At 49.9% G+C, this 26,542-nt stretch overlaps 1 pseudogene across 1 annotated transcript; it reads right to left on the bottom strand.

Moving 5' to 3' along the window:
* Window positions 1-773: 773 nt before the first annotated feature.
* Window positions 774-23,734, bottom strand: LOC144731286 (7-alpha-hydroxycholest-4-en-3-one 12-alpha-hydroxylase-like; annotated as a pseudogene). The gene is made up of 12 exons (XR_013587936.1): window positions 23,669-23,734; window positions 18,535-18,641; window positions 17,772-17,895; window positions 14,723-14,901; window positions 12,868-12,917; window positions 5,462-5,603; window positions 5,166-5,284; window positions 4,484-4,665; window positions 3,607-3,784; window positions 2,917-3,104; window positions 2,041-2,192; window positions 774-1,625 (listed from the first exon to the last, which is right to left on the bottom strand). The product of XR_013587936.1 is annotated as a 7-alpha-hydroxycholest-4-en-3-one 12-alpha-hydroxylase-like (transcript).
* Window positions 23,735-26,542: the final 2,808 nt, after the last annotated feature.

Raw genomic sequence — 26,542 nt, forward strand, 5'->3', positions numbered from 1 at the left:
CCTACCAGCTCCCTCCGCAGGAATGTGTTTTTTTTTTGTTAAATGGTCAACTTCAACCAAAAATCTTCATTGCAACCTCATGCCATCCACCCTGTAACCTCCATCTGTGCACCCTGCCCCCAACCTTTACCCGGTTGCCTCTTGTAAAACCTTGAACGTTCATGGCGCAGTCTGTTGTCATGTGGCCGTGACCCTTTCCAAGGTCACCCAGCCCGCGTGGCAGCTGAAGTGGAGATTCGATAGGAAAAATAACTAAAAAATAGCTGGGAAACTGAAGTGGCTTAGCTTTAAAATAAAAACAAAACATATAAAAGCTTTTAGTCCAGTCGCATAATTTGTCACTGATTGGATGCAATGTCAAGTGTAGGTTACTTTGACCTAAAACTCATTCTATGCATCTTTAGTGGTGGTGGGGCACACCTAATTATAATCCAGCACTGTGGAGGTAAGAGTTTGTAGATCGTACAATTATTGTTACTCATTTCCCATGGGTACCATGCCTTGCCAGGAGGTGGTATAGAGTTTTGCTCCCTCGCACACGTCGGCTTTCTCTGGTTGGCTCCATTTTCTTCCCGCATGCATTCTGCACTCATTAATTGGCTTAAAACATGTTAATATATAGAAGACTGCAGAGCTTGGGCAATTGTTGAAAGCGCTGGCTCCCCACCTGGCTGCTGCCTTCCAGCTTGTCTGTGGTTCTTTGACGATTGTGAGATGCAATGTGCATGAACGACGACGCGATTTAAAAATTAGACAACAATAGTACATTTATTCTACAAGATACATTTTATTCTCTTCGGGAATAGGAAATGTTGTTTGCAGGATGCGTATACTGTAATGTATTCATCCAGCCGATGTATTTTTTTTCCAAACAACTTTTAATTGAAAAACACAACACTTTATTTCCATGCCAAAGACGTCTTTACCATATAAGGCACAAATTCAGATAAAGTTGGAATCCTATGTGGGTTGGAGCACCCAGTTCTTACGTCATTGAATTCAACTAAAGCAGTCGGGAAGATTTATGATCATGACCAGACTGATGACAGGATGGATATAAGAATAGATACACAGGTGGGCAGACATATGAACAGGGACATAAACAACTCTGTAGATGGACAAACGGGGTGCGGAAAGACGGACAGATAGACAAACAGGTGGAGATACAGTCATGCAGCACAGAATCAACCATACACAGATGGGCAGATATCTATACAGAGATGAATAAACGAACCAACAGATAAGTGAGAAATGGACTGACAGATGTACTGACAGATTGACAGGTGGTAGCATGGACAAGAATTTAAGCAAACAATTTGAACAATCAAAGAGGAAAGAACAGTTTCAAGCGACTGAAACAGTCATTCTCGTCAAGTTTAAGAGATGTCTGAGATACAAACTGCAAATTCACAGAGGAGAGGGAGAACGAGCAGCAGGGCAGGGTTAGAGACCGGGCAAGGAGGGTAGTGGTGACCGCTGTTCAGAAGCGCGGGCGGTAACGAAATAAAATTTCGTGCGTTGGGTGCATGACGCTAAATCCGAATCGCGACACGTTGATGTCTGGCAATTTAGTGGCGGGGTCGCAGAACTCGATGTCGTAGTGGATCAGCATCAGCACAATGAACCTGAGCAGAGCCACGCACACACGCATGCACGCACATTGACGCATGCACACTAACGCAGGCACATTGACGTACACACATTGAAACACGCACGCACATTGATGCATACGCACAAACACGACAACCCCCCCCCCCACTTAAAGTTAGAGGTTGTAGGGGTAACAAAAATTTACAGGTAGGAATAACAGTTCCACACTGCCCACCAGGGATTATTTGTCTGTCGTGCATAGCCCCTTCCAAACATGTACGCTCCCGGATTGGTTGAAGTGCGTCACGTGACCGCGAGCTTTCTGTCGTGCACGAATGCGCTGTCCAACCAAGTTCCTACCTGCCCACTCCGAAGGAACGTGTTTGGTCCAGGCTGCAATCCATCAGGACCCTGCGTTAATCCAGCCCTCATCACAGAAGGGGAACTCACTGTTTGATCTCGTTGGTGGCGAAGAATCGACCGGGACAGATGGACACACCGGCACCCCAGGGCATTGTGGGGTACCGGAGCTTGCGCCCAGACTTTAAGAAGTCCGTCTTCTTGGAGCCATCTTTGTTCAGGAAGCGATCGAACTTAAACTCCTGCCATTGTCAGAATGAGACAACGCGTCACAGATGAGCAGGTGAGCTGCAAGGCAGTTGCCATGGGGTTCTCACCCCTTTCAGGCTGAGTCGAAATAGAGGATGGCCTAATCAGGTGCTCAAGACTTTCACGATCCTACTTGGAATGGTTTAGTAAATAAATCTTTCAGTGTTTTTGCGTGGGATGAGTCTTAAGAAAACCCATGAAGATGACTTTTATACCACATTTAACAAATTCACGATTGAGATAGATCAGCAACCGACTTTTCTACGATGAAATCGCAATGAATGTACCCATCAAATCTAACAAGCTAAGCAGGATTGAGCCTTTTAGTACTGATATGTCTAGTTGTATTTTAGGGATTCTGATGTTGTTGGCTTTCGGCCACAAGGTAGCCATGAGATTGCAATACAGAATTGGATTCTTAAACAAATCTGTGTAGGATTGTTAGCGTTAACCCCCTACATGCATGGTGGGTTTTCTCTAAGTATTCTGGTTTACTCCAGGTGTGCTGGTTTCCTCTCACATGCCAAACACTCTTTAACATACTGGACAAGACGCAGCATGACGAATATATTGTTACGATGATTACTCACTGCACTGCTACCAAATTGGCCATCTTGATCATTCCGTCTTAACGAGTGTTTTTCTTCGTGTGGGAAGAGACCGGAGCACCTGCCCTGGCCTCTACGACAGACACGCGCGGACAGCAGCCTCCCCCACCTCGGGATCCAGGTGGATCTCGGGGTCCATGTGGGGGCTCAGGTGAGGGAACATGGCGACGCGATCGCCGGCGCGGAGCTTGGGGCCCGGTCCGCTGGCGCCCGACACCTTTAGCGTCATGTCCTGCTGGACGGCACGCACGAGGATGGGAGCCGAGCGTAGGCGCAGCATCTCCTCAATGGCGCTGTCTGCATGGGGCGAGGGGCCACGGGTAGAGAATTGGTTGGTACAATGTGCAATTAACCTATTCGATTCCCACTCGCGGCCGACTTCGGTCAAAAAATATCTGAACCGATCCTGGGCCTTCCTAAGATCGACCTGATGCAGTGTGTAAGCAACAGCATTGTAGAAACAAAGGTGGCCGGGCATGGTGATGGCCACCCCTCACAATTAAGCAGGTGGGTGGGTGGATGAGGGAGCAAGTGAGTGGGGGAGAATGCAAGCGGGGTGAGAGAGTGAGTGGTGAGGTGTGTAAGGCAGTGATAGAGTGAGGGAGCGAGTGGGCAAGTGAGTGAACTGGTAAGTGAGTGGGTAATTAAGTGAGGAAACGAGTAAGCGATTGAGCGAGTGAGTTGGTGAGTGGTTGAGTGAGTAAGTGAATAAGCGAGCAGGGTGGGTGAGAGAGTGGGCAGGTGGGTAAATTATTGAGTGGGTGGGTGAGTAGGTGAGTAAACGGGTGACTGGACACACCAAGCACGGGCGTGTTGATGAGCGCGTCGCGCGTCAGCGAGATCACTCGCGTCTCCGCGCCGTCGCTCTGCCCCGTCGCCTCCAGCAGCTGCTGCACCTCGGCGCGCACGGCCGCCATGGCGTCCGCGTGCCTCATCAGATACGCCAGCATCCAGAACGACGCGGGGCCCGTGTTACCCTGGTCACGTGGGGGACATTCAAGCCTGTAATCGAGCACTTAGGAGGCGAGGTTGGAAGATCACAGAATTTCAACAAAATCCATCTGTGCCTGTGCGTATTGAGGGTGCCATCTCCTGGCTTGCCTTACTACATTCTTGTAGTCAAGTATAAAAAAAATGTTGGTATCATATTTAACAAAAGCGGAAATTAAATAATAGGCATCACACCATTTCTCTTATACACTGGGTGAGAGGTCGCGCAGAATGCATTTGCGTTTGTGTAATTCGGCGTTCGCCGGAGCACCGATCTAAAGGCTCCATCAGTCCGGCGGTCATCAAACACGTGGTTGTTGAAACAAGAGCGTAATACGTATCATCACCCCATGCAGAGTCTTCAAGATTGGAGTGGTAAGTACGGTATGGTAAATACAGTAACTTTTTACAGGATACTTATTTTTTGTCCATTTGTATGTTTCTTTATGCCAAATTCATACCGTAAACACATTTTAAACACAAAAAACACATTACACAACACCGAAAAACATTGTTATACAATGATGTGATAAAAATGCCATTTTAAATAATAATGTGATTATTATCCGGTGTTTATTTAAATCCGGTGAATCCTTCCCCCCCCCCGCCCAAAGCCGCCCGATAATCGATTATCTACCGTAGGTGTCGTTACTCATTCCGTTTCAGAGCTGATTCAGTCGTCTCACCTGCGAGGCCCAGAGCAGCATGAACAAGGTGCGATCGCGGGTCTCTTTGTCGCCCTGCAGCTCGATCAGCTTCTCGTCATGGCTCAGGAGCCAGGGGCTCAGGTGCTCACGTGCACGCAGCAGCGTGTCCCCCATGAGCTTCCAGAACCATGACTGGAGTCGCTCCACTTCATTCCTCTGGGCTGAGATGGGGGGAAAAACGGGGTGTGGGACAGAGGGAGATGGGCGTTCGAAAAAAAACATGCACCCAGTGGACAAGTCAGCATGGGTACAAGAGGGTGATTGAGTAGGTAGGTGGGTGGTTCAGTGAGTCAGTGGGTAGGTGAGTGTGTAGGTGAGCAGGTGGGAGCTTGGGTAAGCGGGTGGGTAGGTAGTTGAGTAGACGAGTGGCCGAGTGAGCGTGTGAGTGAGTGGGTAGGCGAGTTGCTAAATGGGTAGGTTAAGTGGGTGGGTGGGCATATAGTTACGCGAACGGCCCATGCAAGACAGATTGAAACATAACATGCATGGCAGAAAACAGACACGGGAAAAAAGAGGGTCGATTTTTTTGTTGAATTGTTGCATTCGTGACAATCCATCAAATCACTACAGGCTTATGGTACCACTCGTGCCCGTGGGTTTTCTCCGGGCACTGCAGTTATAAAAGATACTTGAGAGACGTATCATGACAGTTGTGTCATACCGGGCCAGAGCGTGGACGTGGCGAGGGCAGGGAACAGCTGATCGTACTTGCGGAACTCCTTGAACACCTCCAGGGAGTTCGTGCTCTGCTCCTGGCCATACAGAGCCAGGTAGCCGGCTCTACACGCAGCACGGACAGTCATTACTCATTGACGATGATGATGACAATGGTAATGGTGACGATGACACCAATGATGACGACGACGACGATGATGATGTTGAAAAACTGCAATAAAAATAATGGGCAAAATGCCAAAAGGGGGCGAGAGAGGTGAAGCGGTGATTGGCGCGGCGCACCTGAACACGATGTCGTAGCAGAAGTGAAAGAGGCCGGACTCGTGCCACTTGGCGTCCCTGTGGCCCCCGCACCCCCCACGGCCATTCCCCTCGTCAAACGAACCTGGCCCCATGAGCAGGTGCAGCTGGGACATCATTGCATCTGTAATGTAGTAACTCGGCGGGAGACGACTTCACGGGTAACACACTCTTTATTTTATCAAACTCGTTCACAGGTGACTAACACCTACTTTGTATCTCGGGTGACAAACACCCACTTAGTATCTCGGGTGACAAACACCCACTTCGTATCTCGGGTGACAAACACCCACTTAGCTACTTGGCGACTAACGCCCACTGAGCTACTCGGATGACCAACATCCACTTAGTATCTCGGGTGACAAACACCCACTTAGCTACTCGGCGACTAACGCCACTGAGCTACTCGGACGACCAACATCCACTTAGCTACTCGGCGACTAACGCCACTGAGCTACTCGGGACACTCCCTGCCCGGGGTATCCGTCTCGACTGTGGGTCCCCAGCCCGACCCACGGGGGCGTCGGACCCCGGGTCCCACAGCCTCGCCTCCGAGCCACACAGGGCCCCGGTCCCCACAAGGACGGCGGGACTAGGGGTCTCGGGGCACTAGGTCTTCAGCTCCGTCTTCGGGTCTTCAATTGGGTAACTCTCCCCGAGTGCTCTCGCGCGTCCCCCTTTATACCCCACCTGCGGACGTCGCTGCGAGCACCCACTTATTCGACCAATCGCTGGGCGCTGGCTACGATCCTGTTTTCCCACATCTCATCGTGCCTCACCACCCACGCCGCGCCGCCCCGTCATCTGTCACTCCCGGCGCGCGCGTCCACACCACGCCCACAACGCGTGCCCAACCCCGCACCCCGCGCCGCCCCGTGATCCATCACTGTCACAGTCGGCGCACGTCAACACCACCACTACATCACCCCCTACCACATAGCTCGCAGCCGACCCGGCTGCTATAAAAATATACAAACCGCCCTGTGTGCCCCGTAACACAACACAACAACAAGAACAACAACTAACGTAACAACACAACACGACGCGAACACTACCATCCGCAACCATCAACCAATGCCACCGCGACAATAGAACAATATATACAAACCGGCGAGTGACAATAGCAATGTGTATGCAGAAAGGAAAATAAATGGAAAACATTTTTTTTTTTTCTTTCGACTCGTGCAGTGTCCCCTTTTTTCCGAGCGTCCCTACAACGGGACATTACCCCGGCAGAGGGGAACACCGGGCGAGCTCGGTGTAGAGAAAAAACGTCTTCATGAAAATTGTTGAGCCCTAGCCCGAGTCCGCCTTGCCGGCCCGTCGTACGGCACCAGACGCGGTTGAACGTCCGGTGGTGCCGGCGGTTCAGGAAGACATCGGCCAGGCATCGAGGACCCGTGCGTGCCCCGGGGTTCAGGCTCCCGACGGTCAGCAGCCGTCAAGCCCGAGGCACCTGGGGGTGGGTCAGGTGGAGACACGTGAGGATCAGCCTGCGACACCTCCCTCCCCGAGTCGACGGTCACATCACACGCCCGGTCGTCACGGCACAGAACGGGGTCACACGGTGCCGCATAGGGCTTCAGTCGGGAGGGGTGCACGTACCAACGGCGTTTCCCCCATTTAATCTGTATACTCTGGGGTCGTGCAACCCGCACAATTTCCACCGGTCCCCTCCAAGGTCTCAACAACTTGGGGGACGTAGCCAACGGTGCATGTGGACAATGCAGCCAGGCCTTATCGCCTGGTTTCCAATCATGCGTATGCACCCTCCGCTCATGCAATTTCTCGTTCGCAATTTGCCGCGACCGCGAATTCAACCTCGCCGCCTCCCGCGCTTCAGTCAATTTGGCGATATTAAATTTGATGTGGTCTGCCAATTTAGATTTTGCACGTGGCTGGGAAATCCCCAGTTGGACGTCCATGGCCGGATCGGCCTCCCGCCCATACATAAGAAAAAATGGGGAAAACCCCGTCGCCGCATGAGGGGCCATTCGATAGGCCGCGAGTACCCCCGGCACCTGTAAGTCCCAATCAACCTGATCGTCGCAGACCTGTTGGCACAACATAGACGTAATCGTCCTGTTCAGACGCTCAACCATCCCGTCAGTCTGCGGGTGGTAGGGGGAAGTACGCACTTTCTTTGTACCCAACAGGTCGCACACCTCGCGCAACAAAACGCTCGAAAAATTCTTTCCTTGATCCGTCAGCAAGCGTTCGGGGGCGCCCTTGTCCAAAACATAACCCTGGACAAAGGCGTCCGCCACCGCCGCAGCCGACTGGTTGGCGAGCGGCCATGCCATAGGCCATCGGGTGAAGTATTCCACGCCAACCAGCAGGAACCTATTTCCCCTTGGTGTAGCCGGAAAGGGCCCCAAGATGTCCAACGCTACCAATTCGTTTATACGCGAAACCTGAATGGATTGCAGCGGTGGATTAGTTGCCAATGGTGGCGGTTTCCTTTTGGCGCACCCTACGCATCCCTTAAGAATATTCGCCACGTCGTTACCCATCCCCGGCCAATAATAGTCTCGCTGGATTAGGGCGAGCGTTTTGTGAAAACCCAGATGCATGAGCCGTTCATGAGCTGCCAGAACAACCCTACCCTGCATAGCAACAGGCACAACGAGCACGTGACGCCGGGACATGTTGTCCCACTTCATCAAAAGGCCCTGTCTGCACACCCAGGAACCGACCCGCGCCTCCCCTACCTCGGGAGCGCCAACTTTCCGACGTAGCGTAAGTAGGGAGCTGTCGGACATCTGGAGACGGCCCCACTCAATGAGGGGCAACGACAACAGCGAATCCCTCCCCGTGGGGGCGTCCTCTCCCGGGGTGTCAGTGGCGGCGAGCGCAACTCCCGGGGTGCCGGCGACCGGGGGTTTGCACCGCGCCGATCCCAACAAACATGTGCAGTCCGTGCACGGAGGCAACCGCGACAAGGCGTCCGCATTTGAGTGTCGCAATCCCTTGCGGTAAATCGTCGTGAATTGGTAGTCTTGAAGGACCTCCAACCATCGGGACAATTGGCCCGATGGCTGTGCCACGCGCATAGCGTATTGTAGAGCCGCATGGTCCGTACGGACCGTAAAATGACGGCCGTAAAGATACGGCCTGAATTGCTGTGTAAAAAACACAATCGCTAACAATTCACGACGAGTTACGCAATAGCGTTGTTCGGCGGGGGAAAGAACTCTACTACCGTAGGCGACCACCCGTTCAACCCCCCCGACCACCTGTGAGAGCACCCCCCCGATACCCGTGTTGCTGGCGTCTGTGTCAAGCAAAAACGGTTGTGTGAAATCGGGGTAACACAAGGGGGGAGCCTGCACCAAGGCGTCACGAAGGGAGCAGAACGCAGCCTCCTCTTCCGCCCCCCAGTGAAACCTCACACCCTTAGCCGTCAAAGCGTGCAGGGGCCTGGCTATGGTGGCAAATTGCTTGACAAAACGACGGTAATAGGAGGCGAAACCAATGAAACTGCGAACCTCCGTGACCGAGGTTGGCGTTGGCCATGAGCTGACGCAATGCGTCTTAGCAGGGTCCGTCGAGATGCCTGAACGACTCACGATATGGCCCAAATACCTGACCGATTCCCGAAGCAGAAAACATTTAGCCGGTTTAAATTTAAGCTTAGCGGAACGCATCCTGAGGAACACCGCTCTCAGTCGCTGGAGGTGCTCCTCGAAAGTCCGACTAAAGACGATGATATCGTCGAGATAAATCAAACAGGTATCCCATTGGAGGCCCGACAAAACCAATTCCATGAGTCTCTGGAACGTGGCGGGAGCGGAATGTAAGCCCATGGGCAAACGGTTGAATTCAAATAGGCCACCAGGTGTCCGGAAAGCAGTTTTAGGTTTTGACTCGTTATCGAGTGGCAATTGCCAAAATCCAGAAAGCAGATCGAGTGTGGAAAAAAACTGTGCTCCCGCCAAGGCATCCAGCGACTCATCCATCCTGGGGAGCGGATACGCATCCGCCATCGAGATTTTGTTTAAGCGGCGGAAATCGACACAAAACCGCAAGGACCCGTCCTGTTTCTTTACTAGGACAATAGGAGCACCCCACGGACTAGAAGAGGGCGAAATGATATCGGCCGCCAACATATCATTAACCGCCGATTGCACATGTTCCTTCTCGGCTGGGCTGAGCCGGAAGGGATTCTGACGAATAGGGGCCGCGTCCCCTGTAGCTATGTGGTGGCGCAACAGGTCAGTGCAGCCGATATCGTACTTATGTTTGCTGAACACGTCAGCAAACTCGAGTAGCAAACCCCTCAATGCTCCCAATTGCACCTCGGACAAGTTAGCAGAACCGGCACACAACGAGTCCAACCACTCAGTCCCCTCATCACTTGGAGGATGCGACTTGACAGTGAAATCTGCTTGAGCCACGAGCCGTTCCTCAACGGGTAGCGGCGCGGCGTGAGCCAGCACCGTTCCCTGCGCAATTACGGCCGGCCGCGACCCCGTATTCAGGACCATTACGAACGGCTCACTGTCCCCTCTCACCATGGTTTGAGCAACCGCTAAGTCGAGGCCCCTTCTGGCTCTGTTAGACGGCCCCAACAGCACCCCCTGTGCCTCCGCACCCACCTCGAGTGGCTTCCTGAACCGAAGGGGTACTAACATTTGCGATCCCGGGGGCACCCGTACAGTGTGAGTTGCCAGCACCTGCACCGTCGCACAAACCGTGCGCATTTTGGTAGGGCTCGTCAAAAACGCAACCCGCCGACCTGACGGAAGCTCTATGCAGGCCTGATCTATAAGAATTTTGATGGGCATTTTGGACAAAAAGTCCGTACCTAGCAAACAGGGGACGGCCAGCGATGATGATACAAAAATAGGGCCCGCCAATTTGATGTCACCAATGCAAATAGTCGCCCGAATCTGGCCGATGATCCCCAGGGATCCCCCATTCGCCGCATAAAATGGCACGTCTACTGGCAGAAGGGGTCTACTTTGGACGGGAAGAATGTTATAAATAAGGTCCGAGATGATGGTGGCCGACGCACCCGTGTCAACAAGCACCCGGACCTCAACCCCGTCAATGAACCCCGTTACCACGGACGACCCGGCCGACGCAGCCACGATCCTGTGGGCCAATTCGGACCACTCGACTGCTTGCGGGCCGCGTACGGACCCCCCTCGCCGAAATGAACCCCCGGCACCCAGCCGCGAACCCCCCACCGCCAAGCGGCGACCCGAATGTGCCGTGTTTGTGGACCGAACGTGTGAGGTGCCGCGACTTGCCGGGTTTTGTTGGGATGACTTGTGGCCCTGGTCGTCGTCCCGACGTGGTCCTGTGGCGCGCTGACGCGGGGCCCGGCACCCGGCTGCGACGTGACCCCGAAGGCCGCAGTTGTAGCAGACGACGGACGTCGTAGGTTTCGGTTGCTCCAGCTTGCGGGGTGAACGTGTGGGCGAACGACCTCCCGTTCTCCACTCCCCCGGACGCGATGCAGCGAAGGCCTGCTCCTGATCCGCAGCTGGCTGAGGTTCGGCGATCGTGGCGGCCAGTGCCGCGTTCCCCGCCCATTTGCAGACGACCCCCGGCTTGCGTTTGAGGACCTCGTACGCGTGAATGCTCGTGGCGATCGCCAGGGAGCAGATATCCATCTCGTCCGCCACATTGATGGGGACCCCCAACTCGTGGGCCAACGCCAGCAGCTGCTCCGTCACCATGGCGTCCTTCCCCTCCTTATCCATGCGGGGAAAAGCTGCGTCCGCCAAGGCGAGTAGTGCCGTGCGATAGGCGAGCGTCGTTTCTCCAGCCACCTTCCGCCGATCGTAGAACTGGTGGCGACACGTGGAGGGCGGCCCGAACACCTTCGCCATCAGGTGTAGTGCGGCCTGGAGCGTAGAGCGGGACGACCTTGCAGCAGATGTGAAGGCTGCAAGCGCGTCGTCGTCAAGCATCGCTGGCAACGCACGCAGGGCAGTGGTGTCGGACCACCCCGACATCTCCTGATGAGCGAGGAACCTTCGTTGGAAGGCTCCCCAGTCGCCCCCATCCGCCTTGAACGCCGACAGCGCGGGCAATCTTTGCTGGAGGACCCGATCGTCGTCGACGTCGGAGAGATTTTCCCGCGCTCCGCTGTAGTTGTGTAAAATGTCGGCTCGGTTGTCAGGCGCAAAATGGAGAGCTCCGGCGCGCGCTGATGACGTGGGCTGCGCTGAGCGGAGGTGTCCGGCCACGTGGCGTCCGTCTTTCCCGCCAATCGGTGGCGGCCCCCCAAAAACGGCGGCAACTTCCAGACTTTTGGCGCGAAGCGCCTTTTGGCGGGATTCCTCCAACGTCGCTTCCTCCACCAACCCCGCAGCCGTTTTTCCGCTCGCCGGAACGGAGATGTCGGCCAAGACAGCGGCGGCGGCGAGTAGCAACTCCGCCAACCGGGAGTGCGCGTCCTGGAGGCTGGTGTCGGAGGCAAGCGGAGCGTCGGCCATCACCGCGAAGTGCTGCATCGGCGGCAACTCCTCGTCCTCTCCACCCGAGGTAGGTGTCCCCTGTACGCCGTCGTCGTCCCGACCTCGCTCGTGGGTACGGGTAGTCTTCCTCGTGTCCATACTTCTTGAAGACAGGTTTACTTCTGACGCCAGTTGTAATGTAGTAACTCGGCGGGAGACGACTTCACGGGTAACACACTCTTTATTTTATCAAACTCGTTCACAGGTGACTAACACCTACTTTGTATCTCGGGTGACAAACACCCACTTAGTATCTCGGGTGACAAACACCCACTTCGTATCTCGGGTGACAAACACCCACTTAGCTACTTGGCGACTAACGCCCACTGAGCTACTCGGATGACCAACATCCACTTAGTATCTCGGGTGACAAACACCCACTTAGCTACTCGGCGACTAACGCCACTGAGCTACTCGGACGACCAACATCCACTTAGCTACTCGGCGACTAACGCCACTGAGCTACTCGGGACACTCCCTGCCCGGGGTATCCGTCTCGACTGTGGGTCCCCAGCCCGACCCACGGGGGCGTCGGACCCCGGGTCCCACAGCCTCGCCTCCGAGCCACACAGGGCCCCGGTCCCCACAAGGACGGCGGGACTAGGGGTCTCGGGGCACTAGGTCTTCAGCTCCGTCTTCGGGTCTTCAACTGGGTAACTCTCCCCGAGTGCTCTCGCGCGTCCCCCTTTATACCCCACCTGCGGACGTCGCTGCGAGCACCCACTTATTCGACCAATCGCTGGGCGCTGGCTACGATCCTGTTTTCCCACATCTCATCGTGCCTCACCACCCACGCCGCGCCGCCCCGTCATCTGTCACTCCCGGCGCGCGCGTCCACACCACGCCCACAACGCGTGCCCAACCCCGCACCCCGCGCCGCCCCGTGATCCATCACTGTCACAGTCGGCGCACGTCAACACCACCACTACACATCCGTCAGGTCCACTAGCCCTTTGCCCTGCAGGTGGCTGTGAGGCGACACGCACACACGAACACACGTACATGCACTCGGGAGCAAACAAAGATAAAGATCCCCCCCTGTGGCCTTTTTAAGGCCGTCACGTGCACGACGGGGTTTTCGTGGCTGGCACCACGCCTGGCTGTCTTTGTCTCCCCTGTGCCGATGTTTACACACCGCACCAGGTACTTATTCATGGCTCAGTCGACCAAGGGGAGGACCAAAAACGGTTCAGATATTCGTCACGGATGTTGGCCGTGAATGGCAACTGCATGAACACACAAGAGCACAACAACAACCGCCAATCACCACTAAGTAGTGGTGACAGCACCACGGCGCTTGAGCTAGACTAGGTGCACCTTGAGGCCACGGTGAAGTGTTGAAGGCTAGCTGGAAGGTCAGGGGACACACCCAGGTGCCATGAGTTGACTGCCTCAGATGACTGGCAGATGCACCACCTGTGCTCCCAACTGTCAACTTGTGATGTTTTCGCCACCCACACACACAATAGTCCATACAAGCATGCATATACATATTTAGAAATGGGCGTTAGATTCAGTGAATTCAGTCTTCTTCACCGACGAATGCGCCATCCAAGCAACATCCTGGCGGTGTCGGTGTGATCCGTACAGCATCTATTGCCTTCTTGGATTGGTTGAAAAAAAATTAGGATTCAACTACGTTTCAAAACTGTTGCTTTTTCATCCTGCCATATGAAAGAAGTACTGTAAACTCTTGATTATCTGGGGTAATGGGGGGGGGGAGAGGTGGCCTGGATAAAACAACACAAGTGATGCAAAACATATGTACAGGGTGTTTTAAAAAGATGGACCCGATTTGAAATCGCTATAGCTCTGCAACCACGAACCGCCCATGAATGAAACTCTTACCAAATGAGCTTCAAATGATTACCGCTATATGCCTCTCCCAGCGCACAAACAGCCCCTAGCCTCAGTCATTCGCAAGACACACTGCCTCAACGTTGGATAGATCACACGGGACCCCAAGACTTGGCGCTACACTCTTGGCCCCCAAGATCCCCAGACATCACACCCTACGACTTTTTCCTGTGGGGATACGTCAAAAGACCGTGTTTTTGTGCCACAATTAGCGACTGATCTGGATGACCTCAAAAACAGAATCACGGCAGCGGTGACGTCAGTGGAAGAAGACACTTTGAGAGGCGTTTGGGACGAATTCAACTCTCGTCTCGATGTTGTCCGTACAGCAGGTGGAGGGCACATAGAGCATTTTTAAAATGGTTAGTAAAACCTGATAACTCATTAAACCGTTTGTAACTTTTTGTGTAATTTTAACATGTTGCCATCGTGAAATACACTGCTTTGAAATTGAGTCCATCTCTTTTAAACACCCTGTATATTAGGTTGCGTATTTATTGTTTCTTCGACAAATTTGACTAGGAAGTGGCCGGGTAACTCAGGGGCCAGAGTGGCGAGCTGGCACTGCTAAGTAATTGGATTTGAATAATCTGAATCTAGTCACTAATGAGTCTCAATCATTTTTTTCAAGAGGGTCCTGGCCTATAGCAGTTATAGTATTTTTAATTATAGTTTTTACTATGGTCGGGAACTGAAGAACCCAGAGGTAACCCATGCAGGGCAAGTAAAGAGCATACAAACTCTACACAGAAACTCACATACTCACACTCTTCAGAACAGGGAGACGACAGAAAGACACCCGTGTCGAGAATCAAACCCAGGCCCTTCTCACTATCTTAAACTATCTTACCACTGCACCCACATATACAAGACCGTGAGTGTGTTGTAGTGTGAGCTGTTGTTTGAGGCGCCGCACCTGACATTGAGGGCTTCTGTCGCCTTGGAGAATTCGACCTTGAAGTTAACGCTGAAGACGCTGAGAACGAGCTTGCGCGCAAACTCGGTGAAGTCGAGCATGGAGCGTGCCTCGCGTGCCACGGCCATCATATCGTGTGGGTCCAGTATGAACGTCATGTACTGTCCGCCCAAGCACACCTGCGGTGGCGCAGGGGGCGGATACGCAAAGACAACTAAAGATCTGGCGTATGGCCTCCGCAGGATGCTGAAGCAAGTTGCTGCTAGTGAGCAAACGTGAAGGCCAGCTAGAAGTGCAAGCGGCTGGCAACTGTCCAATTTTTTTACAAGAATCACGATGCGCAGTGGGAGGAGATGCGGCACCAGCAACAAAGATAGCGTCGATCTCGATCGGCCCAACCACCCACGTGGTTCTGCATTCAATGTAACAAGCGCTATGTCTCCCATATTCATCTGTGCAGCCACATGAATACTCAGCAGAACTGCTGAAAATTGTCGATGTCATCCTTGAAACCAGGAGACAGGAGGAAGATCAAGGTGGTCACGGCACATGAGAGAGTGCTTCGGCCAGAAGCATTCCGTGCTGCCTTTTTGTCGCACCAATGCCTTATGTTTACACACCACATCAGTGTGGCACATTAGGAATGGATCACTCTTTTTATTATGTCCTTGTGCAGCAAGGGAGTAAAGTGTGGTTCTGTGAAGGTCCTGATGTGCTGTCCAGTGCATCAATGCATGTGTGTACAGCAGCATGTGATGACTGAGTCGGGCCTGTAGATGGCTGGCAGGGTTAATAAATAACCGCACGTGTAAACCAGCCACATGGTTAATGGCGTCTCGGAATAATTGCTGCGTGTAACACGCGCTGTTGCATTTTTCAGGTAAAGGACCCAAAGGTTGTTTTTGATCGTTATATAAATGTTCTAGACTTGTTCTAGACTTTAAGCTTGGCTTTAAATTGTTCGTTTGTGATATATGCAATTAGAGGCGTTTTAGCACTGTGCATTGTAAAGGGATGACGCACTGTAATTAGTTACTGTCATTGTAATTCTCTAACTCTAATACTGTTTAGTCTATAACCATGCCCATGTACCCAGAGTATGACTACTTGCAATGCTATTGAGAATAGAACACATGTAAAGTAGTAAGCTGTACAATGGTGAGATACAGTACGTATACTGTACACATACAGTACATATAATGGGTGTAATATACCGATATAAGTGGATGGTATAGATAGACATACAGCTTAAGATTAAAGTAATAGTCGAATAGTGATGTGCAAATGTGATTGTCAAAGACAAGGATGGTTTATAAGTAGTAGAATTGGGTTAAAGATAAAGGGTTAATGAATAACTGCACGTGTAAACCAGCCACATGGTTAATGGCGTCTCGGAAGGATTTCTGCGTGTAACACGCGCTGTTGCATTTTACAGAGTGACGGTGCGGTTCTTCACAAGATTAATATTAACCACAATAAATAAATGTGCTTGCCCTCGATTTGGAGCACCTGCCCACGTCCTTCATTTCGAGTGTGCCACATCAGCTATGAAATTATGGCTGCGTTGACCTCGAGGAGGCCCAAGATTGGTTCAAATATTTGCCACTGATGTTGGTCATGAGTAAAAATCTAACTATATTCACCGGGTGTGTAGTGAAATGCGCTATATACTTCACTACGACAACAACAGCCGCCATTCACCAATAAGTGGCAGCGATTTCACCATGGTGCCTTTATCAGGCACACACTAGACTGGCAGACATGATTTTTAAGTGCACACGCGTACAGTGTTAATTTAGTAAGCATGTTATATTTGAATCTTGATTTGAAGCTTTCGTGACTGCAGGAATCCATACTCTTTGGTTCGTTCGGTGAAGTCACGGAGGTATAAAATAAAATAAATCACGACATTTCGGGCGCAACACAAGCGTCCATCATCAGGTGGGAAAGCGATGGTCTGCTGCCTCACCAGCAGACCATCGCTTTGCCTCAGCAGCAGACCATGCTTTCCCACCTGATGACGGACGTTTGTGTTGCGCCCGAAACGTCGTGATTTATTTTATTTTATACCTACGTGACTTTACCGAAAGAACCAAAGAGTATGTTATATTTTAGCCATAGTTTTAGTCTAGTTCAGGGGTCGGCAACCTACGGCTCCGGAGCCGCATGCGGCTCTTTACGGGCTGCTTCTTGACGATATGTACGTATGAACAGTATGTACTCAGATGCATTGCGGCTCTTGAAATACTGAATTTTGTACCGAATTGGAAAGAAATGGCTCTTCTTGTTATTTTGGTTGCCGACCCCTGGTCTAGTTGAAGGATATTTAGCTAGGCTTTAGTCTCTGGATTTAATTTAGTCATTCGCAATCAGAAATTTAGTCCACACTTAGCCGTGAAATATTAATGTGAGCGGCGCACAATTCCACATCCCCATAATATCAGTTTAGTCAATCAGGAAACTATAGAATAACTTAACAAAGAAGGATGTAACGTGGAGCTCAAGATAAATATAGGAGAAAACGTTATAATTATACAAACCTGAAAAGCAAAATGTATAAATTTGGTGTCTCCAAAATGTTCAAAGAAAAAGTTTATACTTTTAGTTTTCGTAACCTAGGCCTCAGAAAATGTCTATATGGAGATGAAGGTTGCCCCCAGTATGGTTACCACCTGTTCTGGTTTTCCCAGGACGTCCTCTTCATGTAGATGCCATACTCGGAAATCTGCAAGTCTTCTAAACTTCTTGTGTTGTGTAAATTTCACAATAACAATATACAACTCACGACGATGCACTTGCATGTTGATCTGCCCTATTTTGGAATTATGAGACATTCTGCTTCCCACGATATGTCCTGGGTTTTTTTTTGTACCTGCGGCAACCCAAATCCCAACTGTTATTCCCTGCTGCTGTCCCCATTGTTCCCACTCCATCTACCGTTACCATTATTCCCACTGCTGCTGTTCCCATTGTTCCCACTTTCATTGTTGCTGCTCCCGTTGTTCCCACTGCTGTTGTCATTCCCATTGTCCCCACTGCCACTGCTGACCGTGAAGGTGTCTCCGTGCTTGCGCTGCATGCGCCGCAGGAAGGCGTACATGTCCTTCCGGCACTCGATGGCGTGGCCCAGCCATGGGATGAGGCCTTTATCAAGGGGAGGCTCTCCTGGGCGTCTGGGGGAGCACGGAGGGCATCGATGAGTGGGGAACGGGGGGGGCGGCATTGAGGTGGGGGGAACGGAGCAAGGCCAGGGAATGAGGGGAGGGGGCAAGAGGAAGACGAATGGCATTATAGCCCAGAGGGCAGTGCACCAGGGCTATGGTCCTGTGGGCCATGATACCCAATGGTGTGGTGAGGTGTGAAGTGGTGAGTTGTGTCATGGTGAGATATGGTTTGGTTTGTTGAGGTGCAGCGAGGTGTGTAGTCGTGTGGTGAGGTATGGTGGACTATGTAGCTGTGTGGTTTGGTGAGGAGTATTAAGTGTGTAATGGTGAGCAGTGGTGAGTGTAATGGCAAGGTATAGTGAGTAATTCATGGTGCAGAGTGGTAAGTTTGTAGAGGTGAGCAGTGAGGTGTGGCGAGGAGCGATGAAACGTCGTGGGTTTTTTTGCTTTTATAATTTCCAATTTATTATTTATATTTGTTATTATTAAAATCACTATTTTGTAATTTTTATTTCATTATTTTTATTTTAAGTTTTCTACCTACGTGACATTACCGAAATAATCAATAATATAGTGTGAGGAGTGTTGCAGTGATAAATGTTGAGGTGTTGTAGTGAGCAGTTGTGAGGAATGGCGAGGCACGCTCACCGGCTTCTCCGTATGAAGAACAGGACGAGAACGATGAAGGCGATGACGAGGAACCCCACGACCCACGAGGACGTGAACAGGACTGAGCCGGCCATGTTGTATCACCTCTACACAACAACACAAAACAACACAATACAACACGGGATGGTGGCATAGCCCAGCAGGAGCGATTTTGCTTATTGTAGAGATTCACATTGCAGTTGTCATGTTGTGTTGTGTTAACAATGAATATGCACCGTCTGCATTTCAGTGGACGTTAAATATCTCGTGGCATTGTTCGAAGGACAGTAGGCCACAGGTGCCGGTGTCTTGGGACAAATTTGATAAATTCCTTGTTTTCTTGGTTCTTTCGGTAAAGTCACGTAGAATGGAAATAATAAAATAATAAAAACGAAAGCATATTATTTTATTACTTCCATTCTACGTGACTTTACCGAAAGAACCAAGAAGATGAATCCCTGCAGTCACGAATGTAGAGGAGTAGTGGGTGACGTCAGGTTACGCTCGCCCTCGGAGAGAGTGGCGTCACAGAACGTGACGTCAGGCGGACCTTGGGGGACGGTGACGTCATGCCCCCGGGAGGGTATTTAAAGGGGGACCCGGGACGTAACCGGGGTTCGTCGGGGGTAGGAGTGGGGACTCGGGGTAGGTGATCCTCACACGAGGCTAGGGGAGTCGTACATTGCACCACAACACAATGATACAATACAAACAATGATGCAACACTTCCAGCACAAATTAACGTGCATGATATATCACAAGAGAATCCATCACTGCATACTATACGATACTTTATAACAATATTGTCATCAGCAGTCGTAATTATAATCAATCCACTGCTGGATGAAGGCCTCCATCACTCACAATGCCGCGATGCAGTAATTCCACAAAGCAGCTGCACAAGGACCTAATTTTATTGCTCCATCTCCTTGCTGGACACTTTGTCATTATTGTTAACCCGTGTAATCATTGTACAGCGTTTGAGATACAATTGCATGAATGACACTATGAGATTAAATTCATTATCCGGCATTATCCCTTGTGGCGTGTACTGGCACTAGGGGTCGGCACGGTTTGAACCGACTCAAACTGGTTTCAAATTGAGCAATCCAAACCAAACCAGCGACGACTGAACCAAACCAAACCAAAACCAAACCAAACTAAGCTAAACCAAACCTCTTAAGTTGGCTTGAACCAAACTAGTTTGAGCCGGTTCCACCCTGTCCGAGCCAAACCGAGTCGGTTTTCGTAGCCCCAAACCAAACCGAACCAGTTCAAACAGAGCCAAACCAAACCGATTTGGTTCGGTTCAAACCGCGGTTTGGTGGTTTGAGCCAAACCGTGCCGACCCCTAACTGGCACGTACACGCACGGTGCCGTCGCAATGGTTGATGAAATCAGACTTGCAAGTGATTTCAGGACCGAATATAAGATTGCCTGACTCTTGGGTGGGAAGATACGTGACGGAGCTTCACCGCACTGGTCAGTGTAGGTTGGTGAAGATACCCGACATGGGGAACACACGACGTACATTCAGGTGACTACAGCTGCTTCAGCGTTACGCAGTAAACATGTGTAATGGGTTCCGGAGACACTTGTAGAGGTAACTTCTTTATTACAATACAACACTCCAACAGTCCTGATACTCTGTTACAGCCTAGGTACACAGCCTAGGTACACAGCCTAGATACACTACTCTGGCCACGATCTGGGGTCCTCCGGCTACAATTACCCTAGGGGAGGCTAATCTGACCTGACCCAGCCAAGGTGCGGGTCTGGACTCTGGCTTCCTCGGAACTCGCCCTTACAAGGACGTAGAGCCGGGAGTCCCAGAGTCCCACCACTGGCCCTCACAGCGTCCCGGCCCTTACAAGGACAAGCGGGACGAGGGGGTCCAGGGTCCTAAGCTGGCTGGTCTTGGGTCTTGGGTCTTGAGCTACAACTGGCCCCGATCGGCCAGGGAGCTGCCCTTTTATGCCTCGTCCCCAACGAGGGGTGGGGTTGTGTGCGCCCCCAGATATCCCACAGAGCACACACAGCCCCCCCGTTGGTGGCGCCAAGGGGCTTAAGCATCTGGGTTGCCTGGGATCCTAGCGCCTGGCGCCGACGGCTTATCTGCCTAGGATCCCAGAGCCCCCAGCAGCCCCTCCCCTCTTATGGCACTACACATGCAAAACAGTGGGCCAACGTTGGCACGTGGCCCAACATCCCATGTTTAATGAGTAACCAGCATAACCATATAATACGATACATAATTACATAATACAATACAACGCTACACAGTATAACACAATACGCTATTCCATAAGCTCTACAAAAATGCTCGTCTCAAACATCGTGGTGAAAATTCCACATGAACATGGCGAGGGCACATTCTCATTCCAACACCCGCTGTTAATAATCTCCCTACGAGCTGGGACGATTTATTGCTTAAGTCAATTGAGTGGGCTCACTTAAATTGGTGGTCGCCCCGGCATTCTGATTCCCAGAGGTGAGAAACCCCTTGCAAGCCATGTCCAGTATTACACATCTGCTGCTGCTGACGATGATGATGATATCACCAAGCCAAGCCTACCATCTCCCGTCCAGCGGCACACATGGTACGAAAGGAGATACTTTTTTTTACAAACATTTCCTGTTGTCCCGATTCGTTGAGTAATTGCACCGATAATTTTCAAAGTTATTGATTACCCAGCTCTAAATATATCTGCACCGCGCGGTGCACCTCATGAGATGGTACTCAATTTACCCACCTCTGGATGTGTTTTTTTGACAATGTGAGAAATCAATTTAGCAATAACGATCATAATGATAATGTTAGGGATGTAAGTGATGATGTACTGATGTTTAGTGATGATAATGCATACTTGTCCTCTTATCGGTGCCTACCGTATTACAAATTCACACCTTATTGGTCACCCCGTGCCCTTATACAACATTCATCCTACAAAGTCCCAAGGGAGAAACACAAACAAATTGACAAAAATTATGGCGTTGTTTTGCCCGTACTGAAACGGCTGTATGCCGTATGGACCGAAAAACTAAATTTCCCTGTACAAGAATACGGGTGAACCGTATGGGTCGACAGGTATGATAATGGTTGCAATTATGTTAGTGATGATGGTGTTCGTGATGATTTAACACATTTTTTAGTGATATTGCTGTGCTTGCTGTGGCGCACGAGCACGAATAACAAAACAACTCAACATATTCGTCAATAATACTGCGGCCTTAAAAAGTTAAAATATATAATGGCTGACGTTTTAGGGACATGGTCGTTCTTCATAGCACGTACAATGACGACAATGGAAGTGAAGATAATATTAGTGACAATGACACAGATGATGGTAAAGGTGATTAGTGACAATGACACATATATTAGTGATGGTAAAGGTGATTAGTGACAATGACACAGATATATTAGTGATGGTAAATATGATGAAGGCAGATGTTGGCTTTTGTCTGCGATCAGTGGCGGCTCCTGCAAAATCTCTCAGGGGGGGCAGATGTCTGCAGTGCCGGCCCGAGCCTCTTGGGGGCCCTAAGCAGAATTTGATTTGGGGGCCCCCCTCCCACCACGCAGACTCATCTGTGCTAGAAGATTATTGACACAAATGTCACACTATAATGTTATAGCGAATATTATAAACGAATACAGTGAGGTTATGTATTAATAAAAAATAAAAACAACACTTAAAATACTTCACTCTTTTATTAAAACTTCTGAATACAAACGGTCACAAAAAACATATTAAATAAATTATTTGCAAATGTGCATTAAATGTGCAATCTTTTAAATAAAACCAAAATAGACAAACATTAATCTAATCAAAAATAGAATGTTACAAAAAAAAAGATACTTAAATAATGAAAGCAAACATAAGAACAGCAAGGGTTCAACAATGTCAACTGTACAACAATGACCTCAAAATCGTTCCTTCCTAGCTTTTCTGGAGGCAAAGTCACTAATGACATCATTGTATGGTATTGCTTGGCCAACTTTGTTATTAATACTAATGACTGCAAGTCCACTTAGTCTTTCCTGGGCCATTGATGATCTCAAATATGTTTTTATCAATTTGAGCTTGGAAAAGCTCCTCTCTGCTGAGGCAACTGACACAGGCAGAGTGCAGGCTATCCTGAGAGCTACCCAAAGATTTGGGTAAAGCTCACACATCTCATTTTGTGAGAGGTATGTGAGAAGCTCAAAGGCAGTCATCATAGTTTGGGGAAGTTCAGGAAGACTCTCTATCTCTACTGCCAGTGCGCTACCATCAATATCAGCCTCCTCTCCACAAGAGAGTTTTTCCCCAAGAAGCTCACATTGTTCCCTCCGGACCTTTTGATCTAGCTCCCTAAAATTGAGCAGCACTCCAAAGTTCTCTTTAACCTCACTTAGAGACTTAAATCTATCCTCCAATGACATTAATTCATTTATATCACTTGTTTAAGTTATTTAATTGTAAAAAAAAAACGATTCGGGGGCCCCCTGGTGGCCAGGGGGCCCCAAGCAGCCGCTTAGTTCGCTTATGCCTCGGGCCGGCCCTGGATGTCTGGATGATTGATAAGGATAAGGTCCACCCATGCAATGGATAAATTAACAGCTTAAGCATGTAAAGGCAACTTCACTTCTTTAATATTAATGAAAAATAAAGTGACTCTTACAATACATCTTGTTTGTTTCTATACTCACTATTAAAACAAACCACTCAAATTTATTTTATTAAAGATTCCACTAGGTGGCAACAAATTATATTGTTGGATGAGACGTGCTTACGTATGATGACGTAAGCACGTATGATGACGTAAGCACGTTAGTGCATGCCCTCCCGGAAGCCATAGAGAATGCATTGCAGCGCCCCCGTTCGAAAAAAAACATCTTTGAATGTAAGTCTATGGGACCACTCGGGGCGATTCTCAGCCGTAGTGAAATCGCCCAAAAAGAGGCGGTACTCCACAGAACGTGACATGACGCTGATTGGACTATATCCAGAGGCTGACAGTGACGGCTAGCGTGACTCTGTGGTTGAATGACATTGGTGGTGCGTCGCCCAATCGCCCTAATGAAGAAACCGCCCCTGTCTGCGATGACAATGGCGATGTTAGCAATGGTGAATCAGGACTGAATTCTTACCTCAAGTCACGACCGATTCCAATGCCGGATTATCCTAGTAGCAAAAGTATCTACGTAAGCTACAGGCCCTGAACTTTCAAGGGCCCCGCGCTAAATGCTTTAAAGCTATCAATTTCGGTTCTGTGATTCTGCACTTGCTCTGTTACTATAGTACTATACCGTCTTCAACTTTTATGAACGACTGGGTGTTTACGGATAGCGATTTGTGTATTATCTGGCTGTATAGCAAATGAAAAAATACAATTACTTTATTCTGTAAGTAAAAAAATAGTGTTTTAATATAACATATGCGACAGGCCCCGCACTATCTGAATCCGGCACTGACCGATTCACTCGCAGAGCCACTTTAATAAGAGTAATATCTCTAAAACATACACCGCATACTCACGTGTGCAAAACGCCTACACGTGGATGGACATAAACCCATCAATATCTACAAACCTACTGCTACGATATTATTCCGTTGGATCAAATCATCTGACGTTCTCCAATTGAGCCGCGACACTGCCACACAGCCGCACATCAGACGCACGGGCGCAATCTCTGCCGCAGGTAGAGGTGCCTACAGATGGAGAAATGTTCACTCCCTGAAGCTGCCTTACTACGCCCCTAGCCCCACCCCCAACGTCGCTGGGAGAGATAGGGGCATTGCTAACTCTTATCTCTGTTGCTTTGTCGGCGAATCTTAGTTTGCATCGCAGTGATAAGCTAAAGTACTCCTGACGCAATCATCTGGCATCAATCACCGCAATGTAAATTATAGTTGTTGCTAACCTAGGTGCCTCAAAACCAACAGAGCAGAGACCACCAAAACCCACAGAAATGTCTGTTGCGTCCTGCTCAAAAGGCACCGATGGACAAGCATACCAAGAAAGCTGTCCGGAAACAACTTACCAGCACCTTCAATTAACTACCGCAAGCTACAGATATAACAAGACCATGCACTGTCGCCGAAGTGGAAGGGGCCCTTAGGGCCGCAAAGTCTAACAAGGCACCGGGATATGATGGTCTATGAGCCAAGTTCCTACAGAACCTGGGTCTATATGGCCAACAATGGCTTGTAAACCCCTTCATCGCCATGCACAGGACAGGGAAAGTCCCGAAACAATGGAAGCCAAAGTCATCGCCATTCTGAAACCTGGAAAGTCGCAGGACTTGCCTTCCAGCCACAAACGAATATCTAATGTTGTCCTCCACCTCCAGGCTGATGGAATTTACCATATGCTTGCTTGACTTTCCCCCCCGATTATTGACCCCAAACTGTCTCCCCAACAAGCTGTTTTTTGAACTGACCATATTTGCTGTGAAAAGATCGCTCCCCACACCCATAAACGATGGTTTCGAGTCAACAGAAAACTGGCACAGGAATTATTCAACTCTCTGCTGCCTCTGACACTGTTTGGCATTATGGCCTGCTGCTGAAGTTGGCCAAAATCCTTCCGATGCCATTCTACTGTGCACCTAATCCATGCAAATGCTCAGCAACCGGAATTCGCCGGTAAACATAGCCGCAACAGAATTATGAACAATGCCGTCCCTCCAGGCTCGGAACGAGCACCGTCACATTTTAACATACAATTATGTTTATAAATGACTTGCCAATGCAAGTAATACTATACCAATGAACATAAATACGGTATTAAAACGATTGAATAATAATAATTAATTAAAAACAAACACAATTCGCCTTTTAAGGCAACTCGCCAAGAGATCTGCACGTTGGAATGGCTTGTAAGGTGAAATGGCTGCGTTACCGTTGCACTGCAGGGATACCGTGACGCCGTCATGGATGGTGGACGCAGCCTCCCGGGTGCTTCTAGTTTGATGATGATCACGGCGCGTGCCGGAGTGAGATTTCGTTAACGCGGAAATTCGATGTCGTTCGTCGAAAGGTGTCCATAATTTGTCAATTGCGTTAACGTGAAATGTTGTAAATCGAACGTTCATAAATTTAGGGATACCGGTACTCTTAACAGCTGATCTAACTCTATCGGTGCGATAGTTCTGTCCCTCCAACACTACCACAAGTGCTTTACACCTGAGCAATCGTGTAGCAGATTCCACCCTTGAGGTGTCGTTCGGTGGTAGCCTGGTGCACTACAATCTCATTCCAAGGTATCAAGGGGTCGTAGATAGAAGCCAGACCTTCAAGTCCCAAATATTTTCAAGCTTCAGTTTTCATTTTTTCAGTTTCATTTATTTGGTATAGCCCTGTGAGCCGTTTGGCTCTTGAATCGGGTGCAACCGCGACAAACAAAAAACAAAAACAACAAAAAGCTGGTATCTACCATCGAGTCAATGGTTTTATGAACGATAAAAAAGTCATCCTCCCTTTTAAAACAATTTGTCATTGTTTCTGTGTAATGAGAGTTCTGTATTGGATCAAAGCGGGGTTCTGTGTCAGATAAGACGAAGTTTTGAATGTCGTGTGTATTGCTTTTCGCAAAAAATTATAAAATGTGATGGCTGCTCCTGAGAGTACATGTACCATTTGACATACATATGTTAATAATCATCACAACTGTGTAACCACCTACACTTGGTGGCAACTGCTTGATGTAATTGTAATGCGAGCGTAAATCGGGCTGTTGCTGGGCTCTGGCCCAATCACACGGCCCGGGGTATTGGGGGGCGGAGCCTGGTCTGCGGGGCGTGTGGGAGGGGCCACCGTTCACCTCGGCTCCAATGGGAGGCAAGGTGAATGGGGGTGGAGCTAGCAGGGTAGTATGGGAAGGCCGGATCTGACGATCCGGAAGAAGTCAGGGTCACGTGGGGGGAATGGATATAAGTGGGTGCCCGGAAGAGATCGGGGCAGTTGGGGAAGTTAAGAGGCTGAGCCACGTTGGGTGGTGAGAGGAGATCCGCGCCATCGGC

The sequence above is a fragment of the Lampetra planeri genome, chromosome 2, assembly GCF_965212315.1.
Source record: "Lampetra planeri chromosome 2, kcLamPlan1.2.h2, whole genome shotgun sequence".
NCBI lineage: Eukaryota > Metazoa > Chordata > Hyperoartia > Petromyzontiformes > Petromyzontidae > Lampetra > Lampetra planeri.